Source organism: Schistocerca piceifrons, chromosome 2, assembly GCF_021461385.2.
Source record: "Schistocerca piceifrons isolate TAMUIC-IGC-003096 chromosome 2, iqSchPice1.1, whole genome shotgun sequence".
Classification (NCBI taxonomy): domain Eukaryota; kingdom Metazoa; phylum Arthropoda; class Insecta; order Orthoptera; family Acrididae; genus Schistocerca; species Schistocerca piceifrons.
Genome location: NC_060139.1, coordinates 587,929,461 through 587,946,192, shown reverse-complemented (window position 1 = coordinate 587,946,192; position 16,732 = coordinate 587,929,461).

The window sequence follows — 16,732 nt, the reverse complement described above, 5'->3', positions numbered from 1 at the left end:
TCAAACACTTTGTTACAGGAAAAGTTCAAAATGTCCACCGTTAGCGAGGATACGTGCATCCACCCTCCGTCGCATGGAATCCCTGATGCGCTGATGCAGCCCTGGAGAGTGGCGTATTGTATCACAGCCGTCCACAATACGAGCACGAAGAGTCTCTACAATTGGTACCGGGGTTGGGTAGACAAGAGCTTTCAAATCCCCCCGTAAATTAAAGTTAAGACGGTTGAGGTCAGGAGAGCGTGGAGGCCATGGAATTGGTCCGCCTCTACCAATCCATCGGTCACCGAATCTGTTGTTGAGAAGCGTACGAACACTTCGACTGAAATGTGCAGGAGCTCCATCGTGCATGTTGTGTCGTACTTGTAAAGGCACATGTTCTAGCAGCACAGGTAGAGTATCCCGTATGAAATCTTGATAACGTGCTCCATTGAGCGTAGGTGGAAGAACATGGGGCCCTATCAAGACATCACCAACAATGCCTGCCCAAACGTTCGCAGAAAATCTGTGTTGATGACGTGATTGCACAATTGCGTGCGATTTCTCGTCAGCTCACACATGTTGATTGTGGAAAATTACAATTTGCACACGTTGGAATGAAGCCTCATCCGTAAAGAGAACATTTGCACTGAAATGAGAATTGACACATTGTAGGATGAACCATTCGCAGAATTGTACCCGTGGAGGCCAATAAGCTACTGATAGTGCCTGCACATGCTGTACATGGTACGGAAACAACTGATTCTCCCGTAGCACTCTCCATATAGTGACGTGGTCAACGTTACCTTGTACGGCAGCAACTTCTCTGACGCTGACATTAGGGTTATCGTCAACTGCACGAAGAATTGCCTCGTCCATTGCAGGTGTCCTCCTCGTTCTAGGTCTTCCCCAGTCGCGAGTCATAGGCTGGAATGTTCCGTGCTCCCTAAAATGCCGATCAATTGCTTCGAACGTCTTCCTGTCGGGATACCTTCGTTCTGGAAATCTGTCTCGATACAAACGTACCGCGCCACGGCTGTTGCCCCGTGCTAATCCATACATCAAATGGGCATCTGCCAACTCCGCATTTGTAAACATTGCACTGACTGCAAAACCACGTTCGTGATGAACACTAACCTTGTTGATGCTACGTGCTGATGTACTTGATGCTAGTACTGTAGAGCAATGAGTCGCATGTCAACACAAGCACCGAAGTCAACATTACCTTCCTTCAATTGGGCCAACTGGCGGTGAATCGAGGAAGTACAGTACATACTGACGAAACCAAAATGAGCTCTAACATGGAAATTAAGCGTTTCCGGACACATGTCCACATAACATCATTTCTTTATTTGTGTGTGAGGAATGTTTCCTGAAAGTTTGGCCGTACCTTTGTGTAATAAGCTTATTCAGAATTTAATGAACTTTAGTAAGATAGACTTCACAACAGTAAATGGCTAGTAAACTAAATGTTGATGGCTACACGCTTAACAACCAGGATTATCTCAAGTAAATCAAATATTGCCGTTTCTGTATTAAATAGTCATCATAGCTCCGTCCTATGCCCAGGACGCTTCCCACCGCTGTTGCGGGATGTTTGTTGTCACACCGTTTCAAGCCATACACAACATTTCTCCGATGGAGCATAAAACGTAATTCATCTGAAAAGGCCATTTTGTTTCTTGCACTGTGTACTTTAACCACGGCGGTACGCAAACAGTTTACAGACTTAGCAATTTCGGAAAAGCTTTAACGCTTCGCCCGAAAGCCAATGGTCATGCCCATTTGGTCATGAGAGAAATATACAGACAATAAACATTGCAAATTCGTCGACGGTTTGATTCAACATTCCCCGCGAATCACTCAAAAGCGAATTTCTAACCGTATTGGAATATCCAAGGAAAACGTCGGCTTCATAGTTTAACAATTAGGATACCGTAAAATCTGTGCGGCATGGGTAGCGCGCCGTCTCATAGACAAGAACAAACAGCGTCGATTGAAATTCTGCGAGCAACTTTTGCAGCGCTATCGTTACGAAGGACACGACTTCCTTTTGAATACTGTGTCGGAGGACCAGTCATGGGTCCAATATTACGACCCAGTAGAGAAAAGAGCGCTGAATATCGTATTCTCCCCAGACAGAAATCTTCAAAACAAAACGATGCGCAAAAAAATTCTTTTCGCTGTGTTTTGGATGCGCACCGAGTTTATGTAACCGATTATCTGGTACTAGGGTAACGCAAAATTCTTTTCAGCACATACAGACTCTAGATCACCTCCGACGTCGAGTTGCTCTTGCAACATGAGAACGTTCATCCACACACGTCAAGTGTAACTGAAGAGGCTCTTTGGAACCCTTATGCAGTACATAATCATATTCGTACTCGTATACCTACTCGTATATTTTCGCGTTTCTTTCTATAGGTGCCTCTACTATAAAAGCTTTCTTTTATTTTTCACAAATGTTTAGTTTGCCGTTCACCAACAACAACTTTGAAACGATTCTACACCCTCTTTACTCCCCAGATCTCGCGCCACGCAATTTTTATCTTTTTCCTCAACTCAAGACAGACTTCAAGGATAATCATTACATTCGGACGGTGAGGGGAAGACAACTGTCTCGTTCTGGATTCGAGAAAAGTCGGAAGAATTTTTCAGTGACGAAATGAAAAGGACTTGTCACACGTTGGCAGAAAGGAATTAAAGGGATTAGATGCCAGTGGGCGTTGACTTGTCAATGGACCAAGATGTACATTTGTGCTGGACCAGGACTGGAACCCAGGTCGCCAGCATACTAGGCAGATGCGCTTACCGCTACACCATGGGGCACGATGGCCACCGGTAATACTCCGACTACCCTACCAAGCCTTCAGTTAGACCCAAATTCTCAACTTACACCACACACGACTAATGTAGTGCCCTTGCTCATTGACATCATAGCTCGGGGCATCAGTGCCCACTGGCGGCTAATGTCTTTAGATCCTTTGTGCCTTGATTCATAGTGGGTACAGGATCAAATGTGTGTCTGTTCTTTCGGAGATATCCCAAGAACAGCCATCTCAAAGGTTTTTAAAGCGATGAAGACCAAAGATGCCTTCAGTGCGGTGAGAGGCCGCGAGAAATCAAGCTAATGAGAAGGGGCACTACATCATTAGTGTGTGATGTAAGTTGAGAATTTGGGTCTGGAGGAAGGCGTCCAAGGGTAGCTCGTGCAGTTGCGGTTACCACGTGTCCGAGTAGCATAGTGGTCAGGGCATCTGGTTAGTAACCAGGAAACCCGGTATTCATGTACATACTCATATACTCTCAGATTTATCTCTACAATTGCCTCTATTATAAAAGCTTTCGTTTATCTTTCACAAATGTTCAATATCCCGTTTACCAACGAACGGCAAACATCGAGACGACAGTGAAATTCTCCCCGTACTTTCGCTAGTCTAGTGTTGCTACTGTCTTTGACGTTGCTGTGCGGTGTCAGAGGTCTGCCAGAGTTCTTGGAAAGGGATGCTTGTGAACATAATCTATAACGCCCCTCTCCCAAAAAAAAAAAAAAAAAAAAAAAAAAAAAAAATCACGTTCTATGAAGTCAGGCGACCTTGGTGGCCACCCGCAGTTCCGTGTACCGCTTCCGGTCGATCCATTATTGCAGTGCCATATTCTCGACAAAAATCACATCGCCAAATTGTAACTGGATCCAGCTGTTTAAAAAATGAACTCATCAAGCCTTGTGCTGCCGTGTTCCTACCTTCTCGACCCGACACACATCATGTAATGACCGAACGAGGGAGCGAGCTGCTGCATGAGCACGATCTACACCCGCTATCACGTGAACCAGCAACTCACAACTGGCGCCCGGTTAAAATTTTGCGTAACTGAAAATTTTTCCCAATTTTCTATCTACATCCATGCAGAATGTGTAGTCCCGTGAAATATTTATGAAAAATCTGCATCTCATTTCAGCGTTACTTTAATTGCATAATCGAAAGCTGTAGATGTAAACTACGAAAGGGAGACAGTGTTTTAACCAGAAAGAGAACAAAGAGGCTAAGGATTCGGCTATGCAAATGGTACAAGCACTGTGCGGGAGAGAAGTGGACAAACAGAATTTGAAAAATAATTACGCTTGTAAGCAATACGCAGAGTCATCGACTGAAGCTCCGGGCCAGCACTTCGCATCTAAAAGGCTGTAAACATGTTTTCAACTCGTTAAAGGCGTCAACTGCAGAGACCCTTACTCCGGCTTATTTACCAGGTTGCCCTCGGCGATAGCTGCCAGGAGATTTGCCTAATTGTTTTCATCTAAATTTTACCTAAATTACAACACTCGATGTAAGTACCACCTAGAACACCATAACCATGAAATACCTCCTTTTGATTTTTAGAAAGCCTTTCAGTTTCAAAAGGTCAACGTGTCTGGCATCAGCTTGAAAAATATATATTGTTGATAACTCAGATGCATTGAATGCACAAAACACTCTATTACCCGTGTTAATGTGAACCTGAGATAGTATGCATAAGAGAAGAAAACTGATTGTACAAAATACAAATCTTACTCAAAACTCCATATACAAGACACGCTACATGCCATATTTGTGAGCCCACTGCAATGTTTATGCAATTCTGCTTGAAAACTGTCAAATTAGTTTCAGAATTAGACTAAAAGCGTACTGTACTTTCTATTAATTTCTTTCAGTCATCTACAAGAAATAATTATCAATGTTTTTGGCTTCCAAAATTATTTATTTATTTTTGTTTTACATTTACTGGTGATTCAAAAGACCAGTAGAGTCAAACGAATTTTTCTGTGATAATTAAATATCAGTGTATCGGTGTGTCTGGCGACTGGTTTCTCGATCCTCTCATGTTCGCTCTCTTCCACCACTTAAAGCAGTTTGATCATAGTATCTGCACCACTGAGCCTCTCAAATTCCAGTCCATAGTCGTCGGTATTTCATCACTCGCCGCTTTACTCGTCAAAACCAGAAATTTCTAATTCACACAAGAATAACCCATCTAATTAAAACCAAATATTTTCCGTTTTGACTATTTTTCGACCTCGACTGTCTCAAGAAATATGGAAAGGCTTTTTTAAATTACCGCTACCAGTCACAGCTTTGTCAACTATTGTGTTACTTATTTATTTAGCGACATGTTTCGAGCGCTATACTTCATCTTCAGGCTAAATGGCATTACAAAAACAACTTTACTATAAGGTCGTACTGATGTTATATAATCTTTTCGTAAATGCTTGAATCACCTTGTGGAAGAAGAAAAAACTTAGTAAGAGGCGATGTCTCTTTGGAAGCTGGACTGATGTTTCCGTGGCCACGGAAATAGTAACACAGCAACGCATCTCAACGAGACTGCCACGCCAGAAGAACGAAGTAAGTGACCATTACAAAACATTTTCGTGCAAACATCAGTCCAGCTTACAAAGTGACATCGCCTCTTACTAAGTTTTCTCTTCCTCCACAGGATGACTCCAGTATTTACGAAAAGACTATATAACATCAGTACGACTTTATTGTAACGTTGTTTTTGTAATGCCATTTAACCTGAAGATGAGATATAGCCCTGGAAACATGTCGCTAAATAAATAAGTAACACAATAGTTGACAAAGTTGTCACTGGTAGCGGTAATTTAAAAAACATAAAGCATTTTCCGCTTCGTATAACAAGAATCGTCGAATTCTACATGGACACTATGAAAGCCAGATAATCCACTCTTGGATAATCGCTAATTGGCTGTATTTCGCAGGAAGCCTTTCAATGAGGCATACTGTGTTTGTGGAATATATATACAAAGTTCAAACTGTGTTATGTACTAAGACCCTGAATCATGTTTGGGGATAGAAGAACACGGAATCCTAGACTCCTTTGGTAACGTACTATCCACCTTATATATGCAAATGATATTATACAACACAAATGAAGAGTCACTTTCTTTGAAACGCCGTTGTTATCTCACCTTGCGACTCATAAGTTTTAAATTTGGGTCAAAGGTGCCTACAACCTTCCTTCATAACGGTGTAGAAATGTCACGCCCTTTGACGTCAGTCACGGGCTCGGTGACGCTAGAAACGGCAAGGTGTCAACACATGCGAAAGAAGACCAGAGCTCAGCAGTTCCTGTCAGGTACGAAGCGGATTAGTGATATTACACTAGCACCCAGTTTCACCATAATTCTGCTCAATGCCGCAGTGGACGTGTCACACGATAGAAAGGTCATCACGCCTCCTCTTACTCATGTTCCACCCCTTCTTTTGATGCCTCTGCGATGGAGATCGGATCAGAGACATCCAGCGATGAAACCACGCGGTTTTCTTATGGGTGACAAAGGAAAACATTCACAAGCTGAGACATAGTCGCTTATGGAACAGTGACTCGAAAATGTAGAAAACATTTCTTTTATTTCAAGTCTATGGTGGCAAACTGGTAGGTTTTCTGACTAACAGATTTGGCCAGCAATGACCATCTTCAGATCTGCAGCAAAATACGGGAAAAACACACGTGCAACTAGTGGATTACCTACAGCTTAAAACAAAATATGCCATGATGGAAAGTATTACTGACATGAATGAGAAAATTACACGCTATGGTACGGCTGTTCCTTTGAACAGTATCGCTGTTGGTAAGATAACTCTTGTGTATACTGCACTCTATATACCGGATGATAAAAAAGTCAGTATAAATTTCAAAACTTAATAAACCACGGAATAATGTAGATAGAGAGGTAAAAATTGACACACATGCCTGGAATGACATGGGATTTTATTAGAACAAAAAAACAAAGATCACAAAATGTCCGACAGATGGCGGTGACAGCAAAACGTCAGTGACTGCGCATGACAATCGTGTATAAAAGGAGCTGCAATGAGAGAGAGAATCAGATGCGCCAGCAGTCGCAGCATCTTGACGTTACCTGAAAAGGCGCTTTTAGTGAAGCTGTATTAACAGAATGGGGAATGTGCTAGTTCAGCTTTACGATCCTATCGCCATAGGAAGGGGATTCGAACGGGTAAAGGTCCGTTGACAAATGCAGTTGTGGCGAGAATGATTTCTAAAATCGAAGCCACGGGTTGCTTAAACGATAGACCTCGTAGTGGCCGACCGAGCACAAGGCGTAATGCTGCTGAGACAGTTCAGGAAGAAATGGAGTCTGTAGCGGGTTCGTCTATGCACGGGGAACTCAGCGCTCGTGCAGTCGCACGTCACACCGGCATTCCATACACTACTGTTTGGTTGGCACTTAGGCGTACCCTCCGATACTATTCGTACAAAATCCATCGGCATCATGAGCTGTTACCTGGCGATTTAGTGAAGCGGAGGGCATTTGCGGTGTGGGCGTTTCAAAAGATGGCGGAAGATGACGATTGGTTGAGTAACGTATTGTGGACCGACGAAGCTCATTTCTCGCTCCGAGGGTCTATCAATGCCCACAACCGCAGAATTTGGGCTACCGAAAATCCTAGAACTGTCGTGGAAACTCCACTGCACGACGAGAAAGTCACGGTATGGGTTGGATTTACCACATCTACCGTTGTCGGGCCTATTTTCTTCGAGGAAATGCGTGATTCTGGTTTTGTAACTGCTACCGTGACGGGTGAGAGGTACGCCGATATGTTACAGAATCGCATCATCCTCAGCCTGGCTGGTAAACACCTGCTGCAACGTACGATGTTTATGCAGGATGGCGCTCCACCCCATATTGCTAGACGCGTGAAAGATCTCTTGCGCGCGTCGTTTGGTGATGATCGTGTGCTCAGCCGCCACTTTCGTCATGCTTGGCCTCCCAGGTCCCCAGACCTCAGTCCGTGCGATTATTGGCTTTGGGGTTACCTGAAGTCGCAAGTGTATCGTGATCGACCGATATCTCTAAGGATGCTGAAAGACAACATCCGACGTCAATGCCTCACCATAACTCCGGACATGCTTTACAGTGCTGTTCACAACATTATTCTTCGACTACAGCTATTGTTGAGAAATTATGGTGGACATATTGAGCATTTCCTGTAAAGAACATCATCTTTGCTTTGTCTTGCTTTGTTATGCTAATTATTGCTATTCTGATCAGATGAAGCGCAATCTGTCGGACATTTCTTGAACTTTTGTATTTTTTTGGTTCTAATAAAACCCCATGTCATTCCAAGCATATGTGTCAATTTGTACCTCTCTATCTACATTATTCATTGATTTATTCAGTTTTCAAATTTATACTGACTTTTTGATCACCCGGTATGTGTGTCGCTGATGGCGCTAATTTTGTGTTTAGCATTTGACGATGTCCCTTTGGCTCCAGTATATTAGTGTGCTCTTATTTAGATGTCAAGATTATGGCTGGTACTTCACCCAGCCACACGCCTGTTTAACAACCTGTTTACCAACATACTTACCACTTTCATGATAACGTTGGTTATGCCCTTTCCCATATATTTCAGTACTTGCTGCTTAGTAGGAATTTCTTACTTTGCAACGAGCGAGGTGGCACAGTGGTTAGCACACCGCACTCTCATTCGGGAGAATGACGGTTCAAACCCGCATCCGGCTATCCTGGTTTAGGCTTCGCGCCATTGCCAGGATAGTTCCTTTGAGAGAGCACGGCCGACTTCCTTCCCCATCCTCTCCCAATCCGATGGGACCGATGACCTCGCTGTTTTGTCTCCCCCTCTCCCCCCTCCAACCAACCAACCGTTACTTAGAGTGCGCACTAGGCGCATGCGGCCGTAGGACGTAAAAGCAAGGGAGGGCAAGCAGCAGTGCCATGTTGCCCATGCCTCTGTTGTGTGCGACGGGCCACGTGACATGTGCAGGAGAGGGGCGAACACGTGCAACAGTCCTGCGCATGCCGGCGGTTCTCCCGTTTCTTGGTTTGTTTAACTGGAACTAATAGTTAAAAGATTCAGTTTCTTGCACCATGTTTGATTCGCCTAAATAAAAACATACAGAATTTGTGGAGGATTATTGTTTCTTTCCTTGTTTGTGGTTCGCCAATTCTGCCGATTATAAAGACAAAATTAAGAGGAATGATTGTCTAAAGTTGCTGACAAATATGTAAGCCTCGCAAGTAACGAAGACGATACGCACGACAGGCAGCTTGCCTCACGTGGTAATGCTGGAGAATGGTAAAGAGGTAATCAATGTACCCCTGGTTCAAATGTTGCCATGATCTTTTTTAATATTTTTCGTTTAACTAGAACATCTGCATTATTTAAATAGAAATTTCATCAAATACATGCTAATTAACAGATATCTAATCATTATTTTTATACAAAATGTGTGTCTTCCTGTCTCTAATTACGTATTTCATGCAGAATTCCTGAGATCAATGCAAAGACAATAATCGATATTTTATAAAAGATTTTAAGTAAATTTGTAAAGTTCCTTTAAAATTTAAAAATCTTTATTAACAACGTTTCATATAATATCAATAATTAATAATTTATATTTGTAATGGAAACTGGTATTTTGCATGTGATATGTAATTGGAAACAAGGTGAAGATGTGCACTTTTCATGAAAATGATTAGATATGTGTTAATTAGCATACATTTGAAGGATTGTATAGAAAATGGTGTAGGTATTCGAACTGAAGGGAAAAAGAGCATTGAAAAAACGTGTACTTACTTTTGCTGCGATTTGTTTGAAAGTTTTGCGTATTAACGACATTCCAAAATGATCTTCTCGTAATGTGCTACCATTTACTAGACCTTATTTTAAAATTTTGAACCGTTAACTAAATATGATGTTTGTTATGAAAAATTCACTGGGCCGTATCATTACGTGAGAGGATAGAAGTGAGTATGATACATAAAACCCAATTCCGAAAGGTTGAAGACAGATACCAACTTCTTCCGAAGTCTAAAGAAAAATTCTATGTGTTAGCTAGATTTGATACACTGGAACGAATGACATTACATGCTGCAAATACAAACTCATGACGACCCCTATTTTTAATTGCAAACTATTCCAATTTCGTGTGCTGACGTAGGTAATTCCTAAATATCGCAAGGAAAGTGAACGTCGACGAAAATATAGTCAGTTTATCTTGAAGATACGTAAAGCTATAAATAACACAAGAATCAAAATTTTTCGTCCAGTAGTTTCCTTAATATCGTCTGAGAGAAACTGTTGAGTATTCGAAGTGGACCCGTTTTCGCTTTTAGCCAGAGTAGCGTCCTGACGTGGGCAACGAATCGTGAATGGGTCACACATGCGCACAAGCTGAAAAGAGGCATGCGCCCACACTCGGACCCCTAGCGCGTGGGATAAGCACAGCACACAGGAATTAGCCGCAAGGTGCACAGGTGTAAACTGGGCTTAAAGATCTTACGACCTATCTCCGACTGAATGTGAGTTACTATCGTTTTAATGCTTCGCAACTGCACGTTTAAAAGCACTCTCGATAACGCATGACAACGTTAAGGACTTTAGTGGGTATCTTTCTACCAAAATACTGATTTTCCGTCTGGCCCCACACGTAGCCAACCATTCGCGACCTACTAACGTTGGGCAATTCTGCCGATTAGAAAGACAAAATTAAGAGGAATTATTGTCTAAAGCTCCTGACAAATATGTAAGCTATGCAAACAACGAAGACGATATGCACGATACATAGCTTGCCTCACTTGGTAATGCTGGAGACTGGACCCGCCCCACGACTTGTGGTTATTACTGTGCGGGCGAGCACGTGTGCTACGAAATGGACTAATATTTACAAAACACAATGATCAGTTATTCTCGCGAGGCACAAATGATATACAGAAATGAGTTAATAAATCATAACTAGCTTATGCGTACGAATTATTAATACTGTTATTTCAGACTTACGTAAGCACGCAACATGGAAGCAATATAAATCGGACGTCATACACTCACAGAAATGGAAAATGTCACACCATGTTCATAATGACCGAACGTCACTCAACTGGCACTCTAGTATTTTCATGCCTGTAGGAAATGTTGATAAAAATTTTATCCTTATCTAAGCTTATTTTCATTATTTTTGCATAGAAGAAATCCTCTCTTTCAAATGAAGAATGGTGTGAATACATCATGGTTACCGGATGTATCTGACGTCATACGAAGTTTTCAGATTTTTAACGCAACACAGCATGCCCGACGAATATACACCATCTTACGAGCTTTGGTGAAGGTCGAATCATTGGAATGGGATAAACGAGATCGTCATACCGACAGGTCGCACAGTCAACTGGCAGTAGTACAATGACTGCAAATGGTGTGATGTGGAGACACACTCAGGACACCGGAGTGGTGAGAAACTTAGCTACGGGTGCTTCCAGAAGGCTACACCACTAGAAGATCCTAGGATATCTGATGACTAGACGGATGACGATATCTGAAATCCTCCCGGAGGTTCTACGAAGAGTGTCATCTCCCACTGTCGGGAACAGATTAAAGCTGGTTTGAGATCTCGACTTGCTAGGCGTCGTTTACAGCTGACGGCATATCTCAGACGATAGAGACTTACATGGTTTAGCCCGATGGAGCACTGACCGGCATTTTAATGTGTTCAGCGATGGATCTTGACTCCATTTGACGTCAGATCAACGCCAAAGTGCTATAGACAACTTGGTGGCAGATCGCAAGAAACACTGATTCTCTCAACACGTGGAATCATTATATACGGAGTTAATGGACATGGCGACAGGACTGATTTGGTAATTGTAAAAGAGAGACTAAATTCTCGCCAATACGTGGCAAGAAACGTAAACCTTGTTTTCGTACCCCTCAAGAACGGAGTATTAAATGGCACATATCTGCAGGACATTGCAAGCCTCTACACTGTAGTTCACATTGCATCATGGACTAATGTACCTTGTCCCCTGTTTTGTCACCCACTGAGCTTGTCTGGGATGCGATGGGTAGACGTTTAAATCCATAAAAGCCTCAAGCCAGCAGTCCTCACGATCTGGTACAGCGCGTATTTCAGTCATGGCAAGAAATCCCTCAAGATGACATTCGCCGGTTGTCTGCTGCCGTTCCACAGTGAATACGAAAGTGTCTTCGTGCGCGTTGACCTCACGCCCCATACAAATGTATATGACGGACATCAGTTTTGCAACGAATTATAGTTTCATTTAACATCTAATGCACGTTATGTGATAAACATTGCCATAAAACTTGATACACATCGCACCCGTGCTTCATGGAGCAACACCTTCCTTTTCTGTCGATGTGTAGTAACTACAGAGAAGAGTTACTACGTCACGTGGCTGCATTTTAGACAATAACTGAATTTAGCCAGCACGAACGTGAAATTATAAATTTGCTCTAATGGTTTGTATTACGCTTTGTGAAACAAATATACACCGAAACAAACCAGATTGTGTTAGGAATAAGGCAATTACAAATCCCAAAGGTAGAATGTATTACGGTTATTAAGGCAATCGTGTCACTGTTTAGTGAAACAGTTTAATGTTTAAGAGGATTAAAGGCAAGGAAACTACATTTTCTTCCATTAATATTTGTTTACTAAGAACCTGTTTACCGACTATTGAACTATCATGAAGTAAAATTAATAAATATTTGTCGATCAAAAACCAAAAAATTGTTTGCTTTTTGTCCTTGCATTCTACGATTCCTATTCATATTTGTAAGTTATCGGCAGCAAACTTTCACCATTAAAATTGTCATTAGGTCCTTCATAATACACATATAAGGCGCTACTTTCAACAAATTACGTAAAAACCGCTTTAAAACCGATACAGGCTGCCTATCTTTGTATAAATTAATCAAAGCGAGTTCTTTGTAATGAACCAAATGAGGTACGTGGCTTAGATTTAGTTAGGCAATTTAACCATAACGAAAAAGGGGCTAAAAGCATGTTCTTCCATTGGCTATCTAACGTTGTAAAATGTAACTTGTGGTGGGAAATTACGTGCAGTGAGAGGAATAGTCGAGAGCGTAAAAGCCTCAAGGACAGTCGATTCCTGGAAGTGTTTCGACGGCACACATATGCGAGGCTAAAAAGCTCCACAGTTCGAGTACCCCGATTTGTCAAACTTTCGTGAGTGCAGTTTGAGAACTTTATGCGTTCATTTTTGATGCCTTGGAGATTTTTGGTGTGAAGTTTGATTGCGTGATTCCACGGAACAAATTCGGAACTTCAACTATTCTGCTAGCTGTTTGAACTTGCGATTTTGATATGTGTTTACTTGGAAACTTTAATTGCTTGGAGGAAGTATCAGATTGTGGATCCTGGCTTAGTTAGTTACCTGAGATTAATGCAACTTTGTGACTTTCAGTACTTGGGAACTTTCTTAAATTTATGGAGGATTAAACTTTGAACGCAACAAAGCGAGCGCTTTCAGTTAGCGCAAAATGTTAGGCGTTGTATCACGTTCGTTCCGGACTTATTAAAAACTCTGTTATAAACCTCACTATTCGTTAACACTATGAACATATTGTAGACGTGTTTCTCGACCACTTTTGACGTATCCATGTACTATGGTTCACGAATTGTTCCATCTGTTGACAGTTGACTGCCACTGGTTGATCGCATGTGATAAATGTTCTTCAGAAAGAAATTGTAGAATGAAGACGGCAATCATATCCAATGTCTGCAGTTGACAGACAGAAGCAGCATGCAACAGAAGGATCTTTAGAGCACAAAATCCGCGAAAACTCCCAAAAAAGTCAGGTTTCATGTGATCGAGCTAGTCGCAGATTAGTCTTCCTCAGTATTTCCATGTGGTCAGTCTTTTGATTGGTTTGATGCTGTTCACCTTTTCCTGTCTTGTGCTACTCTGAGTTGCTACGTAAATTCTACTCTCGACATCCTGTGCTATCGACTTTTTATATTCTAGGCTTTGTCTGCCCATAGTGTCGTTTCCCTTCCTGCTAATTATTTTTGGGTACTAAAGCAGATCTTACACAGACTATTTTCCTCACCTATACCTTTTAGTATTTCTACACTTCGTACTTCGTCTGTCCATTTAATTTTTAATGTTCTTCGATCGCACCCAGGTCAGTTACCTCTAGTTTCTTATTCTACGAATATTCGATGATCTACGTATCATTTACATACAATTCTGAGCTCTGGACGTACTATTTCAGAAATTAATTTCTCATTCCCGTATAAATAACTGATAGCGGTAAAGTTCTTTTAATGAAGAAAGCTTCAACCACTTGTGCCAATCTACTTATTATAACTTCTTTGCTTCGGCCATGTTGTACAGAGATAGTCATGTTACCATAGGCATGATGAAATGGGTGACTAACTGCTACTTAGTTTCCATTAAGGTGAACTGACTGATATGAAGTGCAATTAATGAAGTAAAAATTGACTGATATTACTTCGTTGGCTGGGACTGATACCACTCGTCATGTGAATTTTACGGTCTGACATTAAACGTGAACAGTATCCTTCCAATACCTGACAGTGACAAAAAGCCTCGTGTGAACAAAACGTCTTTAGCCAACAAAATCAGGGACACTGTTGTTCCTGTTGAGTGCCTACCCCACGGTCAGGACAGATTTCTGCCAGTTGTCACAACCTCTGCAGCTGGTATGGGTGCCAGCTGTTATCCCAAAAAATGCGCCCAACATTGTTTTTGTTGTTTTCCATTTTCCGTATGGCCTCTTTGTCGGACTCTCGGCCATCTCTGCTACCAGCTGCGTTGATACACCTTCATCCGTTACCGTCTTTGGTCTTGCCAACGACACCTGTCATTTTGAACCTGTTGATACATTTCACCACGGTGCCGTGGGCTATCTGCTCCTGTACGCTGTACTTCAAGTACGTGCTCCATGCTGGGAGTAGCGCTCCCAGTTAAAAGGATAATGACAGTCCGTCCGTCCCTCGTTAGTGGCAATTCTTTTCACTTGGCTCATGTTCCTGAAAATGCAAAAGGAATTAGTTATCGTTTTCACTATTTGTGTGTGGGCGATCTTGCTTCTTGGGTAGAAGAACTCCTTCATTCCTCTCACTTCTGTGATTTACTAGTTTTGTTGACAACCTTTCAAGTGACAACATGTTTTATACAGCAAAACAATGAAATACATGTCAGAACATACTCTTTGAGAACAGTAATAGATAACTTCCCCTAGCAATCGTGTGCCGTCAGTAGGAAGACAATTCCCAAAGGACTGGGGTTCACAGCCGACTTTAGGCAGTGCGTATAAACCTACATCAGAGTCAATTTCTAAACTGTCACGCAATGTTTCGAGCGCAGATAACAGCTGACCCTAACTGCTCATCTGTACTAGACGACTCACCCACTGGTCAACTTGATAATGTGTTTCCAGCAGCTGCTGTAGTAGTGTTATAAACTTAAGAAATGGTAGCTACATCGGAGTCTCTTCCTAATTCTGAATCTTCTGAATGCCCTTCTGCAACATTTTCTTCGTAGTTCATTGCACTACCATCCAGAAATTAATCTGCCATAGAACTACGTCACCTCTATGAAGTCATTATGATACAGCTAAAATAATCAGTAGTGTCAGTATGATCCCTGTAACTCCAAAAAACAAGTAAGAGTAAATGAATGCTTATTACATTCAAGTGTGTGCATAAATTGTTTTCATTATGTTGTATTTTTTCCGCAATCATCCTACATGTGCACCTGCAGAGTGCGGGCTTTCAAATAGTAAATGATGAATGATGATGGTGTGGCCTCAACTACATACCCTCAGACTCAGAGTTGAAATATTAAACGTTTTGGTTGGTTTCTTTGTCTAGTAGCTGGGACACGTAGTTGCCGCATTACAGGCCAAATACTACCTAGTCTACAGTATACAATATTGATGAACACATGAATCGAAAGATCAAAGGTTCCTATCACTCGACAATTGCGAATGTAATGTAGAAATTTATAAATGAAGGATTGCAATTAAAGAAAATTTGCAGGTACTATCATAACGACTTTAAATGATGAGTACGATAGTGAAAGTACTTTTGAGAATGTGGTATATTTCTGCAAAACACTTATTGGTGACGATGGTCGAGCAATTAAATGAAATATAAGTTGAATAACAGGGAAACAATAGATTCCTACTGCACGTAATTAGTTATGAACAACAACATAGCTCGCGAGCCATTCGCTTCTAAACGCGTCTTCATTGTAGAAGCCACGGAAATCTCACAAGTACACAGGTCAGCACTACGAAATATTTCCACCTGCCCAGACCAGGCGCAATCCGCTCCACACTCTCCCAGTCCCTCCTTCGCGGCTGCACGTCCGTCGCGCCGTGGCGTCTAGCACATCCCGTGTCCAGGAGCCTTTCCCATCCAGTCTCCCCATTCACGAGCTCTGTGATTGGCTAGAGCGCTCGCGCCATGTCTTCAAGCCAACGCACCCACACAAACATAATGAAACACATTCGAAATACTGGATTTACATTAAAATAACTCGAAATTAAATAAGCGTACCTATGGCTGGACCATAATAACGCTCTAACACACATTATTAGATACATAAACAAATTAAATAAACACATATCAAAGGAATAGAACAAAAAGTAGGCCAGTAGCCTAATGGCTCTGTGCTTCCTATAACACAGTAAATATTTAACCAATTTCTTCATGAATAGTATATATCGGATATAAACAAAGACATAGATGAATAAATATACTTATAAGCATGCTGCTACCGTTTTTTCGTGTAACTTTGGAGTACTTATGGCCTAACGCAATCGATAGTAATCGGCCACTTCGACTTCCAATAACTCATGTATTATTCAAGTTACATGCCTGCAATTTATACCAGTTTGGTTTTACACTAATAGCTTTCAATAGA